Raw genomic sequence first — 27185 nt, 5'->3', positions numbered from 1 at the left:
GTGGAGTGTTCCTTTGGAATTCTTTGTGCCAAATGGTGGGTACTCCAGTCTGCCATTCAGCCGAGTGAAAAAAATGTTAATGAAGTAGTGAAAGCCTGTGTGGTTCTTCATAACTTCACCAGGATACATGATTGTTCCTCCTCTGCTGGTGTTGTGCGTGGACCGGGCAATGTGCGTAGGGTGAGACCACCTATCAACCCTCAACGTAGACCGCTCTCTGGCCTCAAAGTGCATGATATTTACACTAATTACTTTATATCACCTGAGGGGGCAACTTCTTGGCAAGAGCATGCTGTGTCTATGTTATAATTTTTGGTTTGATGTGTGTCTAAATATATATATTTATACCCCTTCTGATTCTATGACTGTTTCATTGCATTGGTAAGCATATGTTATTATGCTGACACTGTTTTTGAGAAATCACACAGATACGTAAAGTGTAGTTGACAAATTTTTACTTTTGCCTTTTTTTTTGTTTGTTTTTTTAAGGCAAACATATTCTTGCCATCTTAAAACTGTGGCAATGGGCCAAATGGCCCTTTTGGCATAATCAAACATTTTTGAAAAGTAACATTTTCAAACACAACACAAATTTACATTATGCAATAACAACATTGCTACATTCGAATTTTACAATCCAAAGGAAAAAAGAGGTGGTCTCCAGCTCCAAAATTCTTGCTAAAAGATAACACTCACATTTCTTCAGAATGTTTGCCAATCATATTAATAATCCACAATGACAGGCAAGCCTACCTTACGCCTTTCAGACATATATTAAATGTCTGTACAAAAGAGAATATTGAACCACGCTATACTGTAAAGTCAAAGGATGAAAATACACTACTCACTTGTTAAGACATAGAGAGAGCGTGATGTTCTTAAGGCTGGTCGCCTTGATTTCTGACTATAGTTAGCTTGCAAAAAAGTGACTACTTCACTAAGGCCAGCACGCCTTTTCTAGGCATTAGCAAGTGAGTAGTGTATTTTCATCCTTTGACTTTACAGTATAGCATGGTTCAATATTCTCTTTTGTACAGACATGTAATATCTGTCTGAAAGGCGTAAGGTAGCCCTGTCATGGTGGATGTTTATTATGATTGGCAAACATTCTTCAAAAATGTGAGTTGTCACTTTTGTCACAAAGTTTGGTGATGGAGACCACCTGTTTTTTCCTTTGGCTTGCTATTTTGAGCACCAGGGAAAAAGCAGTGGACATCTCCTTGCATCAGACTGATTGTGGACACACAATTATAAATTCTCATACATTGGTGAAGGAGAAGGCGGAACAGCAGCCTGTGTTTGCTGCTGGCTACTGTGGCCAACATCGCCCTGTGTGGGGCCATACTGTTGCCCATGATGTTGGTAGTGTCCTGCCTCCTGTGAATGTTGGGGGTACTGGCCAGAGTAATAATGAGGAGGGGCATTTTGTTGGCTGTGGTAGGCACGTGTGTCATACCCACCAAGATAGCCATATCGTCCCCAACCAGGTTGGGACCAGCCTCCAACACTGGGTGGGAACAAGTGGCCATATTGGTGTGGTTGGCTAGAGGCAGACATTTGTGGCTGCTGTATTGAAGGTTGGGTAGTGGGAGGAAGGGGGTGAGGTGTAGGCCCACGTATTTGAGGATCCTCAGATCCTGCTCGAGCATGCATTTGTGGGGGGTGCCTAAGGCGCATGAGATTTCTTGGTGAAAGCTGCCACCTCTCAATATATTCAAATAATTCATAGGGGGTATTGGGGTATGTGCACGCATCAAGCAGGATCTGAAAACATCCTCTAATACAGAGCCTGACCTCACGGGAAAGGACACGGAGATAATTGGCCAGGCTGCGAGAGTATGCCTCCTCCCCATCATCACTATTTACTCTGGCTAAATAATTTAGGACCCCAGTGTCCACATTAGTGCGGGTATCAGTGGCAGGTATTTGCCGCCTTCGGCTTCTTCCTCGCCGGGATGTGGCAGCAGGCTGTGTGGACCCCCAGATGTGGCCAGTTGGGCTGCTGTTGATGTTGCCCTGCTCCTCTGCTCTTTCTGATGCTGCAGCAGCACCAGATGGTCCTGGTGGTGGGCTTTGGGGCGCAGGCAATGGCACATCCTGACTCGATTCTTCACCCCTGCTCCTAGTAGGGGGAGAAGATGGGCCAGCCACTTCTTCCCCTGCAGACCCAGGATCGATGATGGGGTCTGTTTCCGAGCCAGTTCCTCTGTCCGTAAGGTTGGACTGAGTTCTGTTATGAAATAGAACAGAGCCAAAAATCACTAAATATTTTTGGCCCTGTAAAGTATCTGTGTAATGTGGTGTGAGGTATCTACTTACGGTCTGAGATCCAGAATTGGGGCGAGGAAGGAGAGGCGGTCATAGTAGATGTACTTTCTCTTTACATAGCCCGCATCCCCACTCCTGGACCGCTGCTGACGTTCCCAGCGGTATTGGTCACGGATACTTCGCCAGCGTCTCATCACATCTTCCACTGCAATGTGACAGGAAATATGGTGAAATACACATCTTTGATAGGTCACATTTGCTACCAGTAGTCTAGGCATGGGGCCTTCTGGGGTGTGCTTTCTACCCATGGTGGCATATCTAATTGGGGCATACAGGCCAGATACACAGGGTCATATTAGTTGATGTATCAAGTAACTACACTTAATAACTTGTTTGTCTAGGAGGATGAGGAGCTTGTGGCCTGACCAAAATTATGGCAGTGTCAAACCACGTGTTAAATATAAATCTAATGGCCTCATGACGAAAAAAGTAGAAGCACAGGAAGGGGGCTGCTGATTCTATATTCATTTTTTGGCGTGCGGTAATTTAACTCATTTTTTGGGTTGTACTTACTCATTTTCTGCTGCTCCTCACGTGGCCGATCACCAAAGTCATGGAACATCTGCCTACATATGCGCCTCCATGACGCCTCCTTTCTTGCCCGGTTGGCATAATGGGCATCACGTTGGTCCCATATTTCGGGCCGCTCCTGCACCAGGACAATTAGCATTTCCACATTAATATAAGTGGACGCCATGACGCTGCTGTACTCCATGGAGGCGTACTTCCTGGATGTCTGGAGCGCTTTTTGAGCTCATTTGCATGTATCAACTTCCTGATGATGGACTGGGCCATTTCCTGGCAGCAGCCAAAAGACCTGCGTATTTCTCGCAGGTCACACGTGTGCTCCGTGTGTCATCCGTACTTTTTGCGCACCCATAGACTTGCATTGGCGTATTACGGGCGTAGTACGCTGACAATCGCAGCATGCTGCGATTGGCACGGTCCGTAGAATACGCCCGAGAAATATACGGCAGTTGGGAGGAAACCCATAGAAAATCATTGGTCCGTGTGTAATGCGTGCTTTTAGCTCCTCTCACTCGGCCGTATTCCTCGCCAGTGTGACCCCGGCCTAAGTGCTAACATGGCCAGCATGAAGTGTGCAGGAGCGTATTGTAACTTTGTGCAATTGTTGATAACTTTTCTAAATCTGTGATAAAACTTGAAATACATGAGAAACGCGGTTTATTCCTTAATTAAAAAGAGTTATAAGAACATCTGATATCAGTATCACTATGCAAGTCCAGAACGCAAATCGGGTTTGTGCTGCCATATTTTTATTATTTCCTTTACATCAATTTTTTATATAGTGTTAACTGTTATAAATAATTAATTATAGTAATATCCCTTTCTAATTGAAGTTAAGTGACTCCGGTGGACTATGCTTTCTCAAGACGCTAGGTATTCATTTTTGGCCCGAAAACAGAAGGAGCTATAAACGGCAGTATCCAATCGAACAAGCAAGAACCAACATAAGATCAACCATAGAAAGGAAAAACATTCAAAGGGAACAAGGAAAATATTTAAAGTGCAGAGCAGGATCTGTGCCTCCCAATGTGATCAACAAGAAAAGGTTTTTAAGGCAAGTACAAAAATCTCAGGGATTTTGTTGATCTGTTTTTTGAGACCCTGCACTATGGAATATTCAAGAGTGGTCCCAGAGGGAGGAGAAGAAAAAAACAGAATTGTTTAAAGGCATAGTAATCTTACTGTATGTAAAATTTTGATTTTGCAGGAAGTAATAAAAATGCCTTAAAGCATTCTCTCTCTCATTATTCTGGCATTTGGCAAATATTAATAATTATGGTAATCCTAATTGACCTAAAATGGGAAAGATTTTTTTCTGATTTCATGTCAGATATTGAGAAAAACATGTATATGTGTCTTTTTATATAGTGTATGTAAACTTCTGGTTTCAACTGTATCAACACAAAAGGAATTGATACATGATTTTCTAAATATTTTAAATACATAGATCTGAAAATTGTGACGTGCCTTTGTATTCATCCTGCTGAGTCAATACATTGTAAGGCCACCTTTTGCTGCAATTACTGCTGCAAGTCTGTTAGGGTCTGTCTCTACCAACTTTTCACTTGTAGCCGCTGAAATTTCTTCCCATTCTACTTTGCAAACTAGGTATACGACTAGTACATAGTGTGGCTCGATCCCTGGCACCTATTAAAAGTATGCTTTCCACTGAAACCTTGCAGTGTTTCAGAGACAGAGATACTAGGTGTTAGGGCTGGCGGAACACACCAAATTATAAAGTAGTAGTAGGTGCGTTCACAGCCCGGGGTCCACCGTGCAGAGGTGGTACACTGCTGCTAGACAATGGCAGAAGAATAGAGCGGTGTGAAAACAGTCACACGTGGGTTACGTCACCCAGTGTGAACAGGAGCGGACTCTGGTAATTCACAGAGCCGCACAACTGCTGAACGTGGATGCCGGAGCCTGTTTAGCTCACAGAGCCTGGCCAAAGAGCGCACAGCAAGCGGCCACAGAACTCTGCCCTCAAGGACACGGGGTTAGAGTCCCTCTAGGCCCACTGAGCGTGCGGCGTCGCTGCCATGAACACCGCTATAGACGCTGGCTATGGAGTGGAGCACGTGGAGCACGTGCCCTGAGGCGTGCCGAGTCACTGATGATGACTAATGCCTGACTCAGACTCTGACCTACAGTACCTACACCTAAGCCTGGGCGCTAGCAGGCTAGGCTGCACAACACAAGCGTACCAAGGGTAGGGGTTTCTGTTGTGAGTTCATTTCCCGGTCCACCAGTTGTGACTTCTCCTTCCAGGCTCCCTCTGGTGGTAACTGGAGGTAGTGAGGCTGATTTAATCAGTAGAGATCTGCCACCTGATAATGAGGATGACGATTGGACCTCAGGAATCTCAGACTGGATTTAAGACAGCCGACGCCCTAGTCTGGTGCTGGTGATTCCTTCTGGCTTTTCAGGTCCTGGTTTTCAGCTCTGTTCCAGTCATTTCAAGCTAAGTTTTTCTGCTAATGTTCACACTTGATTTTGTTGGTCTATTCAGTTTTTTGTGTGGTCAGCCAGCCAGCCACGACTGGGGCTGTGCTGAATTTCCACTCTTATTTATCTGTATTTGCCAATTTGCTTTTTTGTCCCTTATCAGATTGGCCTCTTTTTGCTCTGTCTCAGAATATTTCAGAGTGCTGATATAGTGGGAGAAGTCTAGTGACTTCAGGGTTAATTTTGCTATCAGAAGTGTTGGACATTATTTTTGTAGGGTTTTTGGCAGATTGCAGACAGTGTCTTTCCTTTCCTATCCTTTATAGTTAGTTTGGGCCCCATCATTTGCTCAGCCTATGTTCCTGCCTGTGTCTGTGCTTTCATCTTGTTTCACTGTCAATACGTGTGAGAGGGCTGTCTTTCCTTTGGGGTCTGCTCTGGGGCAGTTAGTTTTCCCCTTTTCTTGCTTTAGGCTTATTTAGTCCTCTGGCTGTGACGAAGCGTCTAGGACCATCGTAGGTACGCTCCACGGCTGCTGCTAGTTGTTGTGGTTAGGATCAGGGATCTGCAATCTGCATTGTTACCAACCTCTCTGGTTTTCTGTGACTTAGCTTGTTTAGTCTTTTCCTCCTCGGTGACCCATTCATAACATAATCACCAGCCATACCACAGATTCTAGGGTACTCAAAAGCAGGAAAAAGTTGTTAAAGAAAGAAAAGAAAACAGTGTCAGAATTTTTTTTTTTTTTTTTTTTTTTTTTCCTCTTTTTTTTTTCTGGGGCCATAGGAGGATTTTTTTTTTTAATGGAGATTAAGCAATTGTCTGATCATGTGGAGCAACTTGCTGCTGAAGTACAGGGAATTTCCACCTACCTCATTCAGTCACATGCTGCTGAACCTAAGATCCCTACTCCTGATGTGTTTTCTGGGGATCGGTCTAAATTTCTGAATTTTAAGAATAATTGTAAATTATTTCTTGCCTTGAAGCCTAACTCATCGGGGAGCTCTGTGCAGCAGGTTAAAATTGTCATCTCCTTGCTGCGCGGCGATCCCCAGGATTGGGCTTTTTCGACACCTGAAAATCCTGTTCTGACTAATGTGGATGCATTTTTTCAAGCCTTGGGGTTGTTGTATGGTGAACCTAATGCTGTTGATCAAGTTGAGAGAACCCTGTTGGCATTAAACCAGGGTCAGGATTCTGCAGAGTTATACTGTCAAAAATTCCAAAAGTGGGCGGTCCTTACTACATGGAATGATAGTGCATTGGCAGCTCTCTTTCGGAAGGGTTTATCAGAGACTGTAAAAGATGTTATGGTGGTATTTCCTGCTCCCTCTGGTCTATATGATTCTATGTCATTAGCCATTCAAGTTGATCGGCGTTTACGTGAATGTAAGACTACACTGGAGGCTCTGCCACCTTTTGAACAAACGTCTGAACCTATGCAATGTGATGGGGTTTTGTCTAGGGCGCAACATCAGGAGTTTAGAAGGCGTAATAAGCTGTGTTTTTTCTGTGGAGACGCCCCTCATACTATTTCTGTCTGCCCTAAACGAGAGAAACGTTTTGCACACACATTTGCTGTGGGCAGTGTACAACCTAAGTTCCTTTTGGCAATTACTCTGATCTGCTCCTTATCCACGTTTTCTACTAAGGCTTTCGTGGATTCAGGAGCAGCGCTGAATCTGATGGATTTGGCCTTTGCTAAACGTTGTGGTTTTTGCATGACGCCTCTGCAGACTCCTATTCCTTTGAGGGGTATTGATGCTACTCCTTTGGCAGAGAATAAACCTCAGTTTTGGACACAGGTGATAATGCGAGATGCCCCAGACCACCAAGAAATTTGTAAATTTTTAGTGCTGCATAATTTGCATGATACTATTGTTCTGGGTTTTCCCTGGTTGCAAACTCATAATCCAGTTTTGGATTGGAAGTCTGGGTCTGTAGTGAGTTGGGGTTGTCAGTGTGTTCTTAGCGATGCTCCTGTTTTCTCCACCTCTCCTCAGTCTCATGATATTCCTGATTATCTAGCCGATTTTTCTGATGTATTTAGTGAGAGTAAGTCTGCGTCTTTGCCTCCTCATAGGAGTTATGACTGTGCAATTGAGTTGATGCCTGGGTGTAAATTTCCCAAGGATCTGCTTTTAAACTTATCAGTACCCGAGCATGATGCTATGTGGTCCTATATTAAGGAGTCAATGGAGAAGGATCATATTAGACCATCCTCGTCACCTTTAGGTGCTGGTTTTTTTTGTGGCCAAGAAAGATGGTTCATTAAGACCGTGTATTGATTATCGTTCCCTTAACAAGATGACTGTTAAATATCAGTACCCGTTACCTCTGATGTCTGATTTATTCTTCAGAGTTAAGAGTGCCTGCTGGTTTACTAAGCTTGACCTCAGGGGGGCGTATAATCTTATTCGCATCAAGCACGGGGATGAATGGAAGACGGTGTTTAATACTCCGGAGGGACATTTTGAGTACCTGGTGATGCCTTTTGGGCTCACTAATGCCCCTTCTGTCTTCCAGTCTTTTATGAATGATATTTTCAGTGACTTTCTGGATAAGTTTTTGATCATCTATCTGGATGATATTTTGATCTTTTCTAGTGATTGGGATTCTCATGTGGAATACGTCCGGACTGTGTTCTGGATTTTGAGGGAGAATTCCCTGTTTGTTAAGGGATCGAAATGCCTCTTTGGTGTACAGAGGATTTCATTTTTGGGATTTATCTTGTCTCCATCGACTATTGAAATGGACCCAGCCAAGGTACAGGCCATTTATGATTGGGTTCAGCCTACTTCTTTGAAGGCCCTCCAGAAGTTTTTGGGTTTTGCCAATTTCTATCGTAAATTTATAGATAATTTTTCTGGTATTGTCAAACCACTGACTGATCTGACCAAGAAGGGCGCTGATGTGCTGAATTGGTCTCCTGAGGCTGTCTCAGCATTTCAGGAGCTTAAGCGGAGATTGACTTCAGCTCCAGTTTTACGGCAATCTGATGTCTCACTTCCATTTCAGGTGGAGGTAGATGCTTCTGAGATTGGTGCAGGAGCTGTTTTGTCCCAAAAAGACCCTGTGACTTCTAAAATGAATCCCTGTGCCTTCTTTTCTCGAAAGTTCTCCCCATCTGAACGCAACTATGACGTGGGGAATCGGAAATTGTTGGCCATGAAATGGGCATTTGAGGACTGGAGACATTGGTTAGAGGGAGCTAGACATCAAGTTGTGGTCCTCACCGATCACAAAAATTTGATTTATCTGGAGTTGGCCAAACGTTTGAATCCTAGACAAGCTAAATGGGCATTGTTTTTCACGCATTTTAATTTTGTGGTCTCTTTTCTTCCGGGCACTAGGAATGTTAAGGCAGACGCCCTTTCTAGGAGTTTCTTTGCCGATTCTCTTAATGTGACCGAGCCTACTACCATCCTAGGTGAGGGGGTAGTTCTTTCTGCCATTTCGCCCGATTTGAGACGCGCCCTGGAGGAATTTCAGGAGGATAAACCTGAGCGTTGCCCTATGGGGAAATTATATGTTCCTGACCAGTGGAGAAAGAGAGTAATGTCTGAAATTCATTGCTCCGCATTGACTGGTCATTCAGGTGTTTTTGGTACCAGAGATTTGGTGAGTTGGTCGTTTTGATGGCCTGCTTTATCTTGTGACATCAGGAATTTTGTACAGTCCTGTGGGACTTGTTCTTGGTCTAAACCCTGTTCTCATTCTAGTGGGTTGCTGATGCCCCTGCCTGTGCCCAAGAGGCCATGGACCCATATTTCAATGGAATTTATTTCTGATCTTCCTGTCTCTCAGAGAATGACTTATCTGGGTGATTTGTGATAGATTTTCGAAGATGGTCCATCTTGTACCACTCCCAAAATTGCCATCTTCCACTGAGTTGGTGCCCTTGTTTTTACAACAGGTGGTTCGGTTACATGGGATTCCTGAGAACATTGTGTCCGACAGAGGAGTCCAGTTTGTTTCCAGATTCTGGAAAGCCTTTTGTTCCAATCTGGGAATTCAGTTATCCTCCTCTGCGTTTCATCCTCAGACCAATGGACAGACTGAGAGAACAAACCAGACCTTGGAGTCTTATTTAAGATGTTTTATATCTGCTGATCAGGATGATTGGGTCTCATTTTTGCCCTTGGCCGAATTCGCACTGAACAAGAGAGCTAGTTCTGCCACTTTGATGTCACCCTTTTTCTGTAATTTTGGGTTTCATCCTCGATTTTCTTCAGGGCAAGTGGAATCTTCGTCCTGCCCAGGTGTGGACACTGTGGTTGAGAGAATGCAGCAGATATGGGACCAAGTGGTGGATAAGTTGTCACTCTCTCAGGAAAAGGCCCAGCGATTTTCTAACCGACATAGGATCATTGGTCCCCGGTTTAAAGTGGGTGATATGGTTTGGTTGTCGTCTAAGAATATTCCTATGAAGGTTGCATCTCCAAAATTTAAGCCAAGATTTATTGGACCTTATAAGATTTTGGAGATTCTTAATCCTGTTTCTTTTCGATTGGCTCTTCCAGTTACGTTCAAGATCCATAACATATTTCACAAGTCTCTGTTGAAGAGGTTTGTTGAGCCAGTGGTTCCTATGGCAGCACCTCCTGACCCTGTGTTGGTTGAAGGCAATGTGGAATATGAGGTAAAGAAAATATTGGATTCTCGTTAGGTTAGACGGAGACTCCAGTATTTGGACAAATGGAAGGGTTGTGGCCAGGAGGATAATTCTTGGGTCTCTGCCTCTGATATTCATGCCAATAGATTGGTTCGTGCTTTTCACCGGGCCCATCCTGATTGGCCTGGTGGCGTGGATGAGGGTTCGGTGACCCCTCCTCAAGGGTAGGGGTACTGTTGTGAGTTCATTTTCCGGTCCACCAGTTGTGAGTTCTCCTTCCAGGCTCCCTCTGGTGGTAACTGTAGGTAGTGATGCTGATTTAATTAGTAGAGATCTGCCACCTGATAATGAGGATGACGATTGGAACTCAGGAATCTCAGACTGGATTTAAGACAGCCGACGCCCTAGTCTGGTGCTGGTGATTCCTTCTGGCTTTTCAGGTCCTGGTTTTCAGCTCTGTTCCAGTCATTTCAAGCTAAGTTTTTCTAATGTTCACACTTGATTTTGTTGGTCTATTCAGTTTTTTGTGTGGTCAGCCAGCCCCGTTGGGGTTGTGCTGAATTTCCACTCTTATTTATCTGTATTTTCCAATTTGCTTTTTTGTCCCTTATTAGATTGGCCTCTTTTTGCTCTTTCTCAGAATATTTCAGAGTGCTGATATAGTGGGAGAAGTCTAGTGACTTCAGGGTTAATTTTGCTATCAGAAGTGTTGAACATTATTTTTGTAGGGTTTTTGGCAGATTGCAGACAGTGTCTTTCCTTTCCTATCCTTTCTAATTAGTTTGGGCCCCATCATTTGCTCAGCCTATTTTCCTGCCTGTAATTGTGCTTTCATCTTGTTTCACTGTCAATACATGTGAGGGGGCTGTCTTTCCTTTGGGGTCTGCTCTGGGGCAGTTAGTTTTCCCCTTTTCTTGCTTTAGGCTTATTTAGTCCTCCGGCTGTGATGAAGCGTCTAGGACCATCGTAGGTATGCTCCACGGCTGCTGCTAGTTGTTGTGGTTAGGATCAGGGATCTGCAATCTGCATAGTTGCCAACCTCTCTGGTTTTCTGTGACTTAGCTTGTTTAGTCTTTTCCTCCTCGGTGACCCATTCATAACAGGTTTCATAATGAGTCAGTCTCCAGAGACATTCATACGTGCATTCATCACTCACTCCTTATAGTCTGAAAATACAGTCTATCCTAGCGCATGGCCGAGAGGCCATGCGAACCTTTTATAGCCGCGAGCGTCCGGGTCCTTCCTGGCTTTTCGGATGGGCCAATCTGAACAGGAGCAGGATCTGAGCATGTGACCTTCGATCTCCAATGGGAGATCACTCCACGGGCATGCTCAGTGGCCCGACATGGGGACTTAGTCACTGGAGAATCTCGCTGCTGAGCAGCATGTATTGCCATAGCTGTGCCAGAGGTGGCAGCAGCAAGCAAACCCACGGAGCTGTCTGGGCAGAGCGCCGGGACCGACGAGCTTGCTGATCAACCTCCTCTGCCGCTGGAGAGGAATGGGAGACCGCCGGAAGTAAGGCTCAGGATTCCCGCTGTGCAGCGACAGGAACCCGACGCCTAACACTAGGCTGTGATCATACAGCCAGTGGCTGATACGTGCTGCCCATGGGTTGGGCAGCAAGTATCAGCTGATGGGTTCCTTTTAACAGGTTTTCCTCAAGGATTGCCCTCTATTTAATTATATCCATTGCCCCATCAACTCTGTCCAGATTCCCTGCCCCTACTGAAGAAAAGCATCCCCACATCAGGATGTTGCCTCCACCTTGTTTGATGTTGGTTATGGTGTTTTCAACAGTGATGTACAGTGTTAGTTTTCCGCTACACATAGCATTTTGTATTTAGCCCAAAAAGTTCCAATTTGGTCTCATCTCATCAATGCACCTTCTTTCAAATGGTAGATGTGTTCCCAACATGGCTTTTTGCAAACTGCAAGTGAGACTTCTTATGGGTTGCTTTCAAAAATGGCTTTCTTCTTGACCCTCTTATATAAAGGCATGATTTGTGTAATATAATAGTTACCCTGTGAACAGATTATCCCACCTGAGCTGTGGATCTCTGCAGCTCCTCTTGATTGACAATGAACTTGGCTGCTTCTCCATGTCTTTGTAGGTCTGTAGTTGTGCCATATTTCTTCCATTTATGGATGATGGATCTCCATAAGATTTTCAGAGCTTGGGCTATGTTTTTATAGCCTAATCCTGCTTTGCTCTTCTCCATAGCTTTGTCCCTGACCTGTCTGTTTTTTTCCTTGGTGTTCATGATGCTGTTTGATCCCTATTGTTCTCAAACAAACCTATGTGGGCCTGCATGGAACAGCTGTACTGAGAATAAATTGTGCACATGTGTACTCAATTTACTGATTAAGTGACTTCTGGAGGCAATTGGTCTCTCAAGATTTTATTTAAGAATGCAGGGGGCTGAATAAAAATGCAAGTCATACTTTCAGATTTATATTTTAAAATAATTAGACAAACCATGTATCATTTCCTTGACACTTCACAAATACTTGATGCTTTGTGTTGGTGTATCACCTAAAAACCTCAATAAGATACGTTTAAGTTTGCAACTGTAACATCAAAAAAAGGGGAAAAGTTTATGGGGTATGAATACTTTTTCAAGGGACTGTATCTGTCTCCTCCTACATCTCCTCTAGATCCTACCCAACAGACATGACGCCATCCCTATCAGGCACAGGTTACAGCATTGATTCCACACAGCGACCTCACTCATTTCACTCATACAAGGTAAAGCGCTGCCAAGGGGGGTTACAGCTTGAGAACTTGGGAGCGAACGAGTTGCTGCTGTGCATCGCGTCTCAACTCAAACACTGGTCGACTCCTCATCATTGCAGCTGAGAACTGTTGAACGCAATAATATTTTGAACATTATGTCTGTCTTACGGGCTGATAAAGTAATTCATGCTCTTTGAATGGCCAATGTCCAGAATTTAGTATTGTAAATACTACTCTAAAAGAGTCACACATAGCGACTCACCAGTGATCCCGACAATGATATCAATGTGTCAGGATCGCTGGTGAGTCGCTACATGATCGCTGGTGAGCTGTCAGACAGACAGCTTCACCAGCGATCAGGACCAGCAACGCCGAGCGCGCGCAGCGATGCGTACTTTAGTTACCAGGGCACTGATGCAGGGAGCTGGTAACTAAGGTACACATTGAGTTTCTAAGGGACATGCATCACTTAGAAACCCAATGTGTACCTTGGTTACCAGCTCCCTGCATCAGCGCCCTGGTAACTAAGGTACACAGAGGGTTTAAGCACAGCGCCGTGCTTAGAAACCCTGCGTTTACCTTAGTTACCAGCTGATCGCTGGTCTCCCGCCTGTCACACGCAGCGATGCGTGCTGGCCAGTGGGAGACCAGCGACCAAAAAAATGTCCAGGGCTTTCCAACAGCGTTCAGCGATACCGGCAGGGGGGCCGGTCGCTGATCGCTGTCACACACAGCGATCTCGCTGGTGAGATCGCTGTTACATCACAAAACTTGTGACTCAGCGGCGATCCCACTAGCGAGATCGCTATGTGAGACGGGGCCCTAAGGCTAGGAAAGTGTTAGCTCATTTCAGCTATTGTTTATTGGTAAAGCATGCCCTCCTAGGTTTGCAAAAATAGAATTATCTATCAAAGCGAAGCCTGTTTTGCGACTTTGCAAATTGATGGAATTCATTGCTGCACATTTTAAAGCTTTTGTATGAGCAGTATAAAGTGGAGTCAGAATATATCATGCAGCAGCCAAACTGAAGCTTGGATTAATTTGACATTCACCACTGACAGGTGATGAGGGAGGAATGCCATCTTCTGAAGACTTTCAAAGAGGCGCCCAAAATTGTGAGTAGGGACAATTGTGTAATCAACGATATCATCCCCCTTATATTTGGTGTGGAAATAAACACTCAGAGGGCATGAAGGAAGAACAGCAACTTGCACATGTTCATCATCACCATGTATCTGCTGGTGACCTTCAAGGTCCATATTACATGCAGCAAGATTTGGAGGAAGAGGAACAGGATGAGCAGCAGCAGGTGGATGTGGAGGGGGACACAGGACAAGAGATGAGTCTGACCGTGAAAACAATGACGACAACACAAATAAGTTTAATTCATCTCTATGTCTCCACTGTAATGTCAGAGAAGGTATTCAGTAGTTTTGTCACACCCAAAACGATGACGTTATCTCCTGCAATCTTGGAAAACCTAACACTTGTCAAAATGTATCAGGAATGGATCAGCACCATCTAAAGGCCCCGTTACATTTAGCGATTCATCAGCGATCCCAACCATGATATGACCCGGTCAGGATCGCTGGTGCATCGCTAAATGGTCGCTAGTGAGCTGCCAAACAGGCAGATCTCACTAGCGATGCAGCAGCGGTCGGCGGTCGATACTCACCTTTCAGACGCAGTGATAATGACCATCTTCCGCCCGCGTCCATTGCTCGCTCGTCGGCGCCAGCAGGAAGCTGACGGCAGAGATAAGGATGGACTGGAGAGGTGCGAGGGTGTTAGCAGGGAGACCACAGAAAAGGATGATGCAGTAGTCGAGGCGGGAGATGATGAGGGCATGCACAAGCATTTTAGTAGATTGAGGGTTGAGGAAAGGACGGATTCTGGAAATATTTTTGAGCTGGAGGCGACAGGAGGTAGAAAGAGCTTGGATGTGCAGTTTGAAGGACAGGGCACAGTCAAAGGTTACTCCGAGGCAGCGGACTTCTGGTAAGGGGGAAAGTGTGATGTCATTAATTGTTATAGCTAGGTCGGGTAAGGAAGATCTGTGAGATGGAGGAAAGATGATGATTTCAGATTTGTCTAGATTGAGTTTGAAGAAGCGAGAGGAGAAGGAGGATATGGCTGATAGACACTCTGGGATTCTGGATAGCAGAGAGGTGACATCTGGGTCAGAGAGGTAGATCTGAGTGTCATCAGCATAAAGGTGGTAGTGGAATCTGTGGGACTTTATGAGTTGCCCCAGACCAAGTGTATAGATTGAGAAGAGTAGGGGTCCTAAAACAGAGCCTTGGGAGACTCCAACAGAGAGAGGGTGGGATGAGGAGGTGGTGTGGGAGTGGGAGACGCTGAATGTGCAGTTGGAAAGGTATGAGGAGATCCAGGATAGGGCAAGGCCTTTGATGCCGAAGGAGGAGAGGATCTGTAGTAGGAGGCAGTGGTCAACTGTGTGAAATGCAGACGACAGGTCTAGAAGTAGGAGTATAGAGTATTGTCCATTTGATTTGGCTGTAAGTAGGTCGTTAGTAATTTTGGTCAGGGCTGTCTCAGTGGAGTGATGGGGTGGAAACCAGATTGTAGATTGTCAAAGAGCAAGTTAGATGATAGATGGGAGGAAAGTTCAGCGTGGACGTGCTTCCATCTTCTGACAGGATCCCTTTAAGCGAATGTGCCAAATAATATGAGACTATGATAGGCATAGCCAGACCACCGCACACCGTTAGGACGCTGTAGTTTAGAAAACAGCAGCACATTTTATCTAGAAGTATCCTATAAAAAAGCTATTAACAGAGTCCCGAGAGCAGAAGAAAGATGGTGTAAATATGTTGTGAAACGCATAAACTTAAGAGGAAGCAGCCCTTGGAGTAAGCAATATGCCACTGTAGAAAGGCAGGGAAAAAACCCATGAGACAGTCCAGGGAGGCTTAGGAAGGAAAGCCAAAAAGGGACCCTACCCGGGGAGGGAAGACATTATAACCTGTCTGGCATCATGTACCCACATGGTCAGCCCCTCAGTGACAAATTCAGCACTTCGGGATGGATGACTCTGCCCTCTGCCTCCTGGCAGGACATCCACATTTGCTCTTTTGTGCAGGGCTATTCAAAAAAGTCACAATGTGGAGATCTGCACGAAGTTGCAGACAGCCGCAAGCCACATGTGGCTCCAAAGCTACCGATTGGCGACCCCTGATCAACATGGTATAGGGGCAGATATTGAGACTTTAATTTAGCTGAAAGAGGGCACAGAACCCTTACTCCCTGTCACTATATTCAATATCTACCATAACTAAAGGAAGAACATTTTTTTTTCAATTTGTATTTGCTCTTAAACAGTAAAACCTTTATATGTATTGACTATAACAAAATGAATGAGAATGAATAAATATATTTAATTATTCATAATATCTCAAAAGGGTGTCTGGATGTTATAAATGATGGTTCCTTGTTCTAGCTCTGATGTCCAAGGAATGATTGAGACGGAATAGGCTTCACCCGGTTGACTCGTGCATCTACTCCGTGAGAGCAGTTGATCATTGATGGAATCACTGCTGGTAATGGATCCCATCAGTAGAATACGAGGCCTCTCCATGCTCCAAGTGCAAATATGGAAACTGGTGGGTGGTTTTGCATATTGGGGTCATTGGCTATTACCAAAATGTCCCCATAGTTCTCCAAATATGCACGGACCAGAAACTGTTGCTCGCTGTTGGTGTGCCTGCAGAGAGGACAGGTGTTATTGTCCAGTAGCCATCTGCCAATGCAGTCAAGGTGGAAGAAGTGGGAGCACTCCATGGAGCTGACTTCATCCCCTGCTACAATGTCATCCAGACAGATGGTGCAGGTTTCAGGTGGGTCTTGGGCCAATCTTCTGGAGGTAGGGAGCAACAGCCGTGATGAATTCACCACTTCAAGACGGATGTTAATTGGGGATGGATTCCTGTCCTCAGACCTTTCTGGTGGTGGTGGTGGTCTTCTTTGTCTACGCCTCGTAGTATTTACAGGAGCTATTTCCATCCGTCTTTGGCGGGCAAACCTGCCCCTTGTCCTATGGGCTATAGGGGAATCTGCCCTGCTAGGCCGCCATGTTCCTGTGCGAAAAAGACAACACACATATAAGGACTTTCTTCTATAGAATATTATCCCCCTATCAGGAATAATATTTTAGAGACCTGTATATGGACATATTAGTGGCTTTTTATGTCCCCTCTTACCTGATGTAGATGGCCTTACAATCCCATTTGCTGAAGCTTCTTCTGGGACATGGGAAGTGTTAGAATTGTCCCGTAAAGCCATTGTCCTCTTAGATGGTCAAGATGGTAGAAAACGCTTTGCCTAAAAGGCAATGGAGAACTCCGAGCTGAAGAACTCTTCACAGTATAAGCGCTAAAAAATATCTGCTAATCTTTGCCAAAAAAGCAAGGAAGCAAAAAAGGGGTACTCACTAGAGAAACTTCTCCTACGTGAATGCACCGATCAGTACTACAGCAGGCCCTCTGATAGCCGAGGCCATTATGATGTCATAATGTCATTATCTCACATTCCATGGCCGGTGTTCCATGATGCTCCTGATGTCACTACATCACTGCTTACCTCATAATGCAGCTCTGGCCCACAGACTGGATATGGCTGTACCTTTATATAGTGCCGTGTATTATAAATATATATATATATAGACAGTATATAATTACTAATCATTTCAGCAAAATAAAACAAAAACTGATTTAAAAAAAAATTACATTTATAATTAGAGTTCTTTCACACTGACGAACAACCAGCGTACAACTGTACAACTCGGACAAGTGCTATTCAATGTTTCATCTGATAGCATTCACTCCAATGTTATACTATGGAGCAGGGCCGACTAGCGTTTTTTTCTTGCCAAGTCAGCATGAGGAGAAAATTGCTACATGCTGCAAATCGAATTTTGGATGGTGTGCACCCATACAAGTCTATGAGTGCGTGCAAAACATCTGACTGCACTTGGATGTCGCAAATGAAGTAATTAAGAAAACGTAAAAAAAAAAAATATATTAGGTTTCATCATATCTAAAAAAAAAACCCCGTGATCTATCAAATTCTTGGATGTCGCAGGCACCGGAGGCTTTACAATGCGCAAGCGCTTAAACCAGTGTTATCTGTGATATTCTCAGATGAAGATTACGTGCAGGAAGCCGAGGAGGGGGGAGAAGGTGACTAAGCCACGCCCATCGGACCGGACCGCGGCGATTTGCATACATCCCCAACAAGATAAAAAAGGTATTTATGCCTCAAAGGTGTGGGGTCGGGGGAGTCAAAAGCCCTAATAGAATCAATATGGGACGCACAATTGGGTGATATCTTTACATGATATCACTAAATATGGGTGACAGATTCCCTTTAACCTTGCAGCCTAATTCCCTGAAATCATCTTTAAGGACCTTCCACCTACCTCTAACTTTGTCATTTGTGCCAATGTGCACCATGACCGCTGGATCCTCACCAGCCCCTCCCAGTAATCTGTCAACCCAATCAGCGATGTGTCGGACTCGAGCGCCAGGTAGGCAGCACACCGTTCGACGATCCCTGTCTTTGTGACAGATTGCCCTCTCTGTTCCCCTAATAATTGAGTCCCCCACTATAGCATTTATTGTTTGCTAAAACTGGCCTGGAAACATGATTCTCCGGTGCAGCACCTGGAGACAGCAAAGTTGTCGTTTTTATATTATTTCTTATTTAATTCTTTTTGGTAAAAAAAATAAAATAATTAAAAAATGTATTTTTTGCCATTTTCTGCTATTTGTAACTTTTACATTTTCTCGACAATTGGGTTGTGTGAGGGCTTTGTTTTTTTTTCAAACTGAGTGGATGGATTTTATTGATTTCATTGACATTGTGACATTTATTGCATTTTATTGTTTTGGGGAAGAGCGACCAAACCAAAATGTGGGAATTTTAAAAGTCCAATGTTTTTTTATTTTGGGGTTGAAAATGTGGTTTAAACAATATTAGAATTTGATAGATCACGGGGGTTTTTTTTTAGATATGATGAAACCTAATATATATTTTTCTTTTTACGTTTTCTTAATTTCTTCATTTGTGAAGGAGAACAGCAGATGATTTAAACTTGTATTGTTTTTTTCTATATCTATATTTTAAAGCATTTTTATTTCTTTTATTTTCAATCTCCTGCAGGACACAAGTCTTATGGCTCCTACTCAGCATCCACCAAACAAATACGACGCAGACGTCAATGTCTTCCTGCAGACCGTCGTATATTATAGGGCGATGATTTTACAGGATAACAAGCAGAACTTATAATAACATTATCGGCGAGTGTCAGCTGTATATCAGAGCTAACAACCCGCTGTAATGGCTGCGATCAAAGCAAGCACCGATCACAGCTGTTTAACCCCTCAGATGTTGTCATTAGTGGCTCCCTCTTTAACCCCGTGATTGTGACATGTTGATGGTTGCCATGATAACTGCACGCCAAGTATTAGCCACAAGGTTCATCTGGTGAAACATGTAATGGCTGACAGTCTGCTCTCCTGATCTACATGTCTCACACTGCTAATACCCCTTTCCATTTCCAATAATCTCTGGAGGCAGATTCTCATGTAGATCTATGTCTGGCCCATAGATCTTAACACCTCATTTACATATAAGAAAAAGATGGATTTGTCTGGAATAAAACATTGGATTACAGATAACAAGGTATCCTTTTATTCAGCTTCCTATCACCTACATGCTCAAATAATGTAGACAACTTAGGAGGGTTGATCCTACTGACAGATTATATTTAAATGATAGCAAAGGCATGGAGCCATATGTGGCCATGTCTACTCCATCCAAACTCTTCCTGCTATTGAGAAAAGTCAGAAATTTGTACATAAAGAAGGGTTGTGTCATAAATTCTCACTTTTTGACACGGTAACATGAAGCGTAAATGCATTGGTATGAATCCTGATGTAGATATTGCATTATATTTTAGCTTAACGCTATTTCTTGCTGGCATTAGTAGCTCACCACTTTGACAATTATTTTCACTCTGTTGCATCTTATGAAAATTTTCTTTAGATTCGTCAGAAAATCAAGATGCAATAATAAGAAAACTGCAAAACAAGTTTTAGGCTGGAGTCACACACAACGAATAAAAAAATCGATCCCATTTTAACGGTACGAAATCGCACAAAAAATTCTTGTCCAGGGATCCGTCTGTCATCCCATTTTCCGGCGATGAACCGATTTTATTCGCATCTAAGCATCAAATTGACATCCAATGCTAATGCCTGATGCTCTTTACTGTTGACCTGGAGAAGTTTTGCGATTTAATCGCAATTCACACGTGTGGTGCGTTTTCAATGCGTTTTTTAATCGCATCCATAGACTTACATTGTCGAATCCGATCCAAATATCGGTGACAATCGCAGCATGCTGCGATTGTCTCGGTCTGAGGAACGGATCCGATAAAAAAACGCATGATGGGAGCAGCAACATAGAATAACATTGGGACGAATGCAAATAATTAATTATAGTAATATCTCTTTCTAATTGAAGTTAAGTGACTCCGGTGGACTATGCTTTCTCAAGACGCTAGGTATTCATTTTTGGCCCGAAAACACAAGGAGCTATAAACGGCAGTATCCAAGCGAACAAGCAAGAACCAACATAAGATCAACCATAGAAAGGAAAAACATTCAAAGGGAACAAGGAAAATATTTAAAGTGCAGAGCAAGATCTGTGCCTCCCAATGTGATCAACAAGAAAAGGTTTTTAAGGCAAGTCCAAAAATCTCAGGGATTTTGTTGATGTTTTTTGAGACCCTGCACTATGGAATTTTCAAGAGTGGTCCCAGAGGGAGGAAAAGAAAAAAACAGAATTGTTTAAAGTCAGAGTAATCTTACTGTATGTAAAATTTTGATTTTGCAGGAAGTAATAAAAATGCCTTAACGCATTCTCTCTCTCATTATTCTGGCATTTGGCAAATATTAATAATTATGGTAATCCTGATTGACCTAAAATGGGAAAGATTTATTCTGATTTCATGTCAGATATTGAGAAAAACATGTATATGTGTCTTTTTATGTAGTGTATGTAAATTTCTGGTTTCAACTGTATCAACACAAAAGGAATTGATACATGATTTTCTAAATATTTTAAATACATAGATCTGAAAATTGTGACGTGCCTTTGTATTCATCCTGCTGAGTCAATACATTGTAAGGCCACCTTTTGCTGCAATTACTGCTGCAAGTCTTTTAGGGTCTGTCTCTACCAACTTTGCACTTGTAGCCGCTGAAATTTTTTCCCATTCTACTTTGCAAACTAGGTATACGACTAGTACATAGTGTGGCTCAATCCCAGGCACCTATTAAAGGTATGCTTTTCACTGAAACCTTGCAGTGTTTCAGAGACAGAGATACTAGGTGTTAGGGCTGGCGGAACGCACCAAATTATAAAGTAGTAGTAGGTGCGTTCGCAGCCCGGGGTCCACCGTGCAGAGGTGGTACACTGCTGCTAGACAATGACGGAAGAATAGAGCGGTGTGAAAACAGTCACACGTGGGTTACGTCACCCAGTATGAATAGGAGCGGACTCTGTTAATTCACAGAGCCGCACAACCTCTGACCATGGATGCCGGAGCTTGTTTAGCTCACAGAGCCCGGCCAAAGAGCGCACAGCAAGCGGACACAGAACTCTACCACCAAGGACACGGGGTTAGAGGTCCTCTAGGCCCACTGAGCGCGCAGCATCGCTGCCACGAACGCCGCTATAGACGCTGGCTATGGAGTGTGGAGCACGTGCACTGAGGCATGCCGAGTCACTGATGATGACTAATGCCTGACTCAGACTCTGACCTATCTACACCTAAGCCTGGGCGCTAGCAGGCTAGGTTGCACAACACATGTGTACCAAGGGTAGGGGTTTCATAATGAGTTAGTCACCTGAGACATTCATACGTGCATTCATCACTCACTCCTTAAAGTCTGAAAATACAGTCTATCCTAGCGCATGGCCGCTTGGCCATGCGAACCTTTTATAGCCACGAGCGTCCAGGACCTTCCTGGCTTTTCGGATGGGCCAATCCGAACAGGAACAGGACCTGAGCACGTGACCTTCGATCTCCAATGGGAGATCACTCCACGGGCATGCTCAGTGGCCCGACATGGGGACTTCGCCCCTGGAGAATCTCGCTTCTGAGCAGAGGTGGCAGCAGCAAGCAAACCCACGGAGCTTGTCTGGGCAGAGCGCTGGGACTGACGAGTTTGCTGAGCAACCTACTCTGCGGCTGGAGAGGAATGGGAGACCGGCGGAAGTAAGGCTCGGTATTCCCACTATGCAGCGACAGGAACCCGACGCCTAACACTAGGCTTTGATCTTACAGCCAGTGGCTGATACGTGCTGCCCATGGGTTGAGCAGCAAGTATCAGCTGATGGGTTCCTTTTAACAGGTTTTAATCCAGGATTGCCCTGTATTTAATTCTATCCATCGCCCCATCAACTCTGACCAGATTCCCTGTCCCTACTGAAGAAAAGCATCCCCACATCAGGATGTTGCCTCCACCATGTTTGATGTCGGTTATGGTGTTTTCAATAGTGATGTACAGTGTTAGTTTTCCGCCACACATAGCATTTTCCATTTAGCCCAAAATGTTCCACTTTGGTCTCATCTCATCAGAGCACCTTCTTTCAAATGGTAGATGTGTTTCCTACATGGCTTTTTGCAAACTGCAAGCGAGACTTCTTATGTGGTGCTTTCAAAAATGGCTTTCTTCTTGACCCTCTTACATAAAGGCATGATTTGTGTAATATAATAGTTATCCTGTGAACCGATTATCCCACCTGAGCTGTGGATCTCTGCAGCTCCTCTTGATTGACGATGAACTTGGCTGCTTCTCTAATTAGTGATCTCCTTGCTTGAGGTGTCAGGTTGGGTGGACAGCCATGTCTTTGTAGGTCTGTAGCTGTGCCATATTTCTTCCATTTATGGATGATGGATCTCCATAAGATTTTCAGAGCTTGGGCTATGTTTTTATAGCCTAATCCTGCTTTACTCTTCTCCATAGCTTTGTCCCTGACCTGTCTGGTTTGTTCCTTGGTTTTCATGATGCTGTTTGATCCCTATTGTTCTCAAACAAACCTATGTGGGCCTGCATGGAACAGCTGTACTGAGAATAAATTGTGCACATGTGTACTCAATTTACTGATTAAGTGACTTCTGGAGGAAATTGGTCTCTCAAGATTTTATTTAAGAATGCAGGGGACTGAATAAAAATGCAAGTCATACTTTCAGATTTATATTTTAAAATAATTAGGCAAACCATGTATCATTTCCTTTACACTTCACAAATACTTGATACTTTGTGTTGGTATATCACATAAAAACTTCAATAAGATACGTTTAAGTTTGCAAGTATAACATCAAAAAAAGGGGAAAAGTTTATGGGGTTTGAATACTTTTTCAAGGCACTGTATCTGTCTCCTCCTACATCTCCTCTAGATCCTACCCAACAGACATGACGCCATCCCTATCAGGCGCAGGGTGCAGCATTGATTCCACACTGCGACCTCACTCATTTCACTCATACAAGGTAAAGCGCTGCAAGTGGTGTTACAGCTTGAGAACCTGGGAGCGAATGAGTTGCTGCTGTGCATCACATGTCAACTCAAACACTGGTCGACTCCTCATAATTGCGGCTGAGAACTGTTGAACGAAACAATATTTTGAACATTATGTCTGTCTTAGGTGACCAAAATTGTGAGTAGGGACAATTGTGTAATCAACAATGTCATCCCCCTTATATTTGGTCTGGAGATAAACACTCAGAGGGCATGAAGGAAGAACAGCAACTTGCACATGTTCATCATCACCATGTATCTGCTGGTGACCTTCAAGGTCCATATTACATGCAGCAAGAATTGGAGGAAGAGGAACAGGATGAGCAGCGGCAGGTGGATGTGGAGGTGGACACAAAAAAAATGTATCAGGAATGGATCAGACGATCATTTATTTCCTGTCCATTATGTCATCTATACGATAGAATTGCTGTTGCCGATACTGCTTTTGTTGGCCTTACACTGCCAGACATCTCCTCATCTACCCCATTCCCAATTCTCTACCATGCGGTCTCTGCCATTACCACTGCCTCTGCACAGCCACACCATCCACAGATTTCCATGGCGGCACACTGTCTTCTATACTGATAGACTTTACCGCTGATGCGAAGCATAATCTCTTAAGGTTACACAAAGATCAAACAGCTCTAAAACTAGGGACAATTTTTTTAAAGGCTTGTTGACAGCAATCCGTTGCTTCTTCACTTTTAAAACCGCTAGCTTTTTCCTGCTCCCTGAAAAGGGATAATTTTTGGAAGACTTGATAAAAAGCCATTTTATTGTTTACTTATTTTGAGAATTGCAAACCTGTTGTGCATCATAAAAAAGGGATAATTTTTTCACTACTAGTGGAGAAGACATTACTTCTTCACTTTCAAAAGTGCTGACCACACCTGTTTTTGCTCCCTAAATAATGGGATTAGCCTTGTAAAAAAAAGCTTTCACTTTTTCATTTAGCAAGGAAAAAAGATATTGAAACTCTCTAAACATGGATAATTTTTGCAGCACTAAGTATGAAAACGCCACAGCTCCTTTCTTTTGTATCACCCATGTATAAACACTAGTAGTGCTGAATCTGCTCTCAGAAAGGGATAACTTTTGGACCATTTCTACAATGTAAGTAACCTAGCACGTCTACTGCAGTGTCTTGTTCAATAGCCTAGTGTTATTTAACGCTGGTGTCCATCTCCTGACAGGATCCTGTTAAGTGGATCAGTCAAATAATATGAGACTATGATAGCCATAGACAGACCACCGCACACCGTTAGGACGCTGTAATTTAGAAAAGAGCAGCACATTTTATCTAGGAGAATCACATAAAAAAGCTATTAACAGAGTCCCGAGAGCAGAAGAAAGATGGTGGAAATATGTTGTGAAACGCATAAATTTAAGAGGAAGCAGCCCATGGAGTAAGGAATATGCCACTGTAGAAAGGCAGGGAAAAAACCCGTGGGACAGTCCAAGGAGGCTTAGGAAGGAAAGCCAAAAAGGGTCCCTACCAGGGGAGGGAAGTCATTATAACCTGGCTAGCATCATGTACCCACATGGTCAGCCCCTCAGTGACCAATTCAGCACTTTGGGATGGATGACTCTGCCCTCCGCCTCCTGGCAGTACATCCACATTTGCTCTTTTGTGCAGGGCTATTCACAAAAGTCACAATGTGGAGATCTGCACGAAGTTGCAGACAGCCGCGAGCCACATGTGGCTCCAAAGCCACCGATTGGCGACCCCTGACCTACATGGTATAGGGGCAGATATTGAGGCTTTAATTTAGCTGAACAGATGGAACAGAACCCTCACTCCCTGTCACTATATTCAACATCTACCATAACTAAGGGAAGAACATTTTTTCTTCAATTTGTATTTGCTCTTAAACAGTAAAACCTTTATATGTATTGACTATAACAAAATCAATGAGAATGAATAAATATATTTAATTATTCATAATATCTCAAAAGGGTGTCTGGATGCTATAAATGATGGTTCCTTGCTCTAGCTCTGATGTCCAAGGAATGATTGAGACGGAATAGGCTTCACCCGGTTGACTTGTGCATCTACTCCGTGAGAGCAGTTGATCATTGATGGAATCACTGCTGGCAATGAATCCCATCAGTAGAATACAAGGCCTCTCCATGCTCCAAGTGCAAATATAGAAACTGGTGGGTGGTTTTGCATATTGGGGTCATTGGCTATTACCAAAATGTCCCCATAGTCCTCCAAATATGCACGGACCAGAAACTGTTGCTCGCTGTTGGTGTGCCTGCAGAGAGGACAGGTGTTATTGTCCAGTAGCCATCTGCCAATGCAGGCAAGGTGGAAGAAGTGGGAGCATTCCATGGAGCTGACTTCATCCCCTGCTACAATGTCATCCAGACAGATGGTGCAGGTTTCAGGTGGGTCTTGGGCCAATCTTCTGGAGGTAGGGAGCAACAGCCGTGATGAATTCACCACTTCAAGACGGATGTTAATTGGGGATGGATTCCTGTCCTCAGACCTTTCTGGTGGTGGTGGTGGTCTTCTTTGTCTACGCCTCATAGTATTTACAGGAGCTATTTCCATCCGTCTTTGGCGAGCAATCCTGCCCCTTGTCCTATGGGCTATAGGGGAATCAGCCCTGCTAGGCCGCCATGTTCCTGTGCGAAAGAGACAACACACATATAAGGACTTTCTTCTATAGAATATTATCCCCCTATCAGGAATACATATTTTAGAGACCTGTATATGGACATATTAGTGGCTTTTTATGTCCCATCTTTCCTGATGTAGATGGCCTTACAATCCCATTTGCTGAAGCTTCTTCTGGGACATGGGAAGTATTAGAATTGTCCCGTGAAGCCATTGTCCTCTTAGATGGTCAAGATGGTAGAAATCGCTTTGCCTAAAAGGCACTGGAGAACTCCGAGCTGGTGAACTCTTCACAGTATAAGCGCTAAAAAATATCTGCTAGTCTTTGCCAAAAAAGCAACGAAGCAAAAAAGGGGTACTCACTAGAGAAACTTCTCCTACGTGAATGCACCGATCAGTACTACAGCAGCCCCTCTGATAGCCGAGGCCATTATGATGTCATAATGTCATTATCTCGCATTCCATGGCCGGTATTCCATGATGCTCCTGATATCACTACACTGTCACTGCTGACCTCATAATGCAGCTCTGGCCCACTGACTGGATATGGCTGTACCTTTATATAGTGCCGTGTATTATAAATATAAATATATATATACAGTATATAATTACTAATCATTTCTGTAAAGTAAAGCAAAAACTGATTTTAATAAAAATTACATTTATAATTAGAGTTCTTTCACACTGACGTACAACCAGCGTATAACTCGGACAAGTGCTATTCAATGTTTCATCTGATAGCATTCACTCCAATGTTATACTATGGAGCAGGACCGACAAGCGTTTTTTTTCGTGCCAAGTCAGCATGAGGAAAAAATTGCTAAATGCTGCAAATCGAATTTTGGATGGTGTGCACCCATACAAGTCTATGAGTGCGTGCAAAACATCTGACTGCACTTGGATGTCGCAGATGAAGAAATTAAGAAAACGTAAAAAAAAATAAATATATTAGGTTTCATCATATCTAAAAAAAAAAACCCCATAATCTATCAAATTCTTGGATGTCGCAGGCACCGGAGGCTTTACAATGCGCACGCGCGGAAACCAGTGTTATCTGTGATATTCTCAGATGAAGATTACGTGCAGGAAGCCGAGGAGGGGGGAGAAGGTGACTAAGCCACTCCAATCGGACCGGACCGCGGCGATTTGCATACATCCCCAACAAGATAAAAAAGGTATTTATGCCTCAAAGGTGCGGGGTCGGGGGAGTCAAAAGCCCTAATAGAATCAATATGGGATGCACAAGTGGGTGATATCTTTACATGATATCACTAAATATGGGTGACAGATTCCCTTTAACC

Source organism: Dendrobates tinctorius, unplaced genomic scaffold (assembly GCF_039654945.1).
Source record: "Dendrobates tinctorius isolate UK_male_01 unplaced genomic scaffold, ASM3965494v1 ptg000056l, whole genome shotgun sequence".
Lineage (NCBI taxonomy): Eukaryota > Metazoa > Chordata > Amphibia > Anura > Dendrobatidae > Dendrobates > Dendrobates tinctorius.
Note: the sequence above shows the minus strand (reverse complement) of the source record.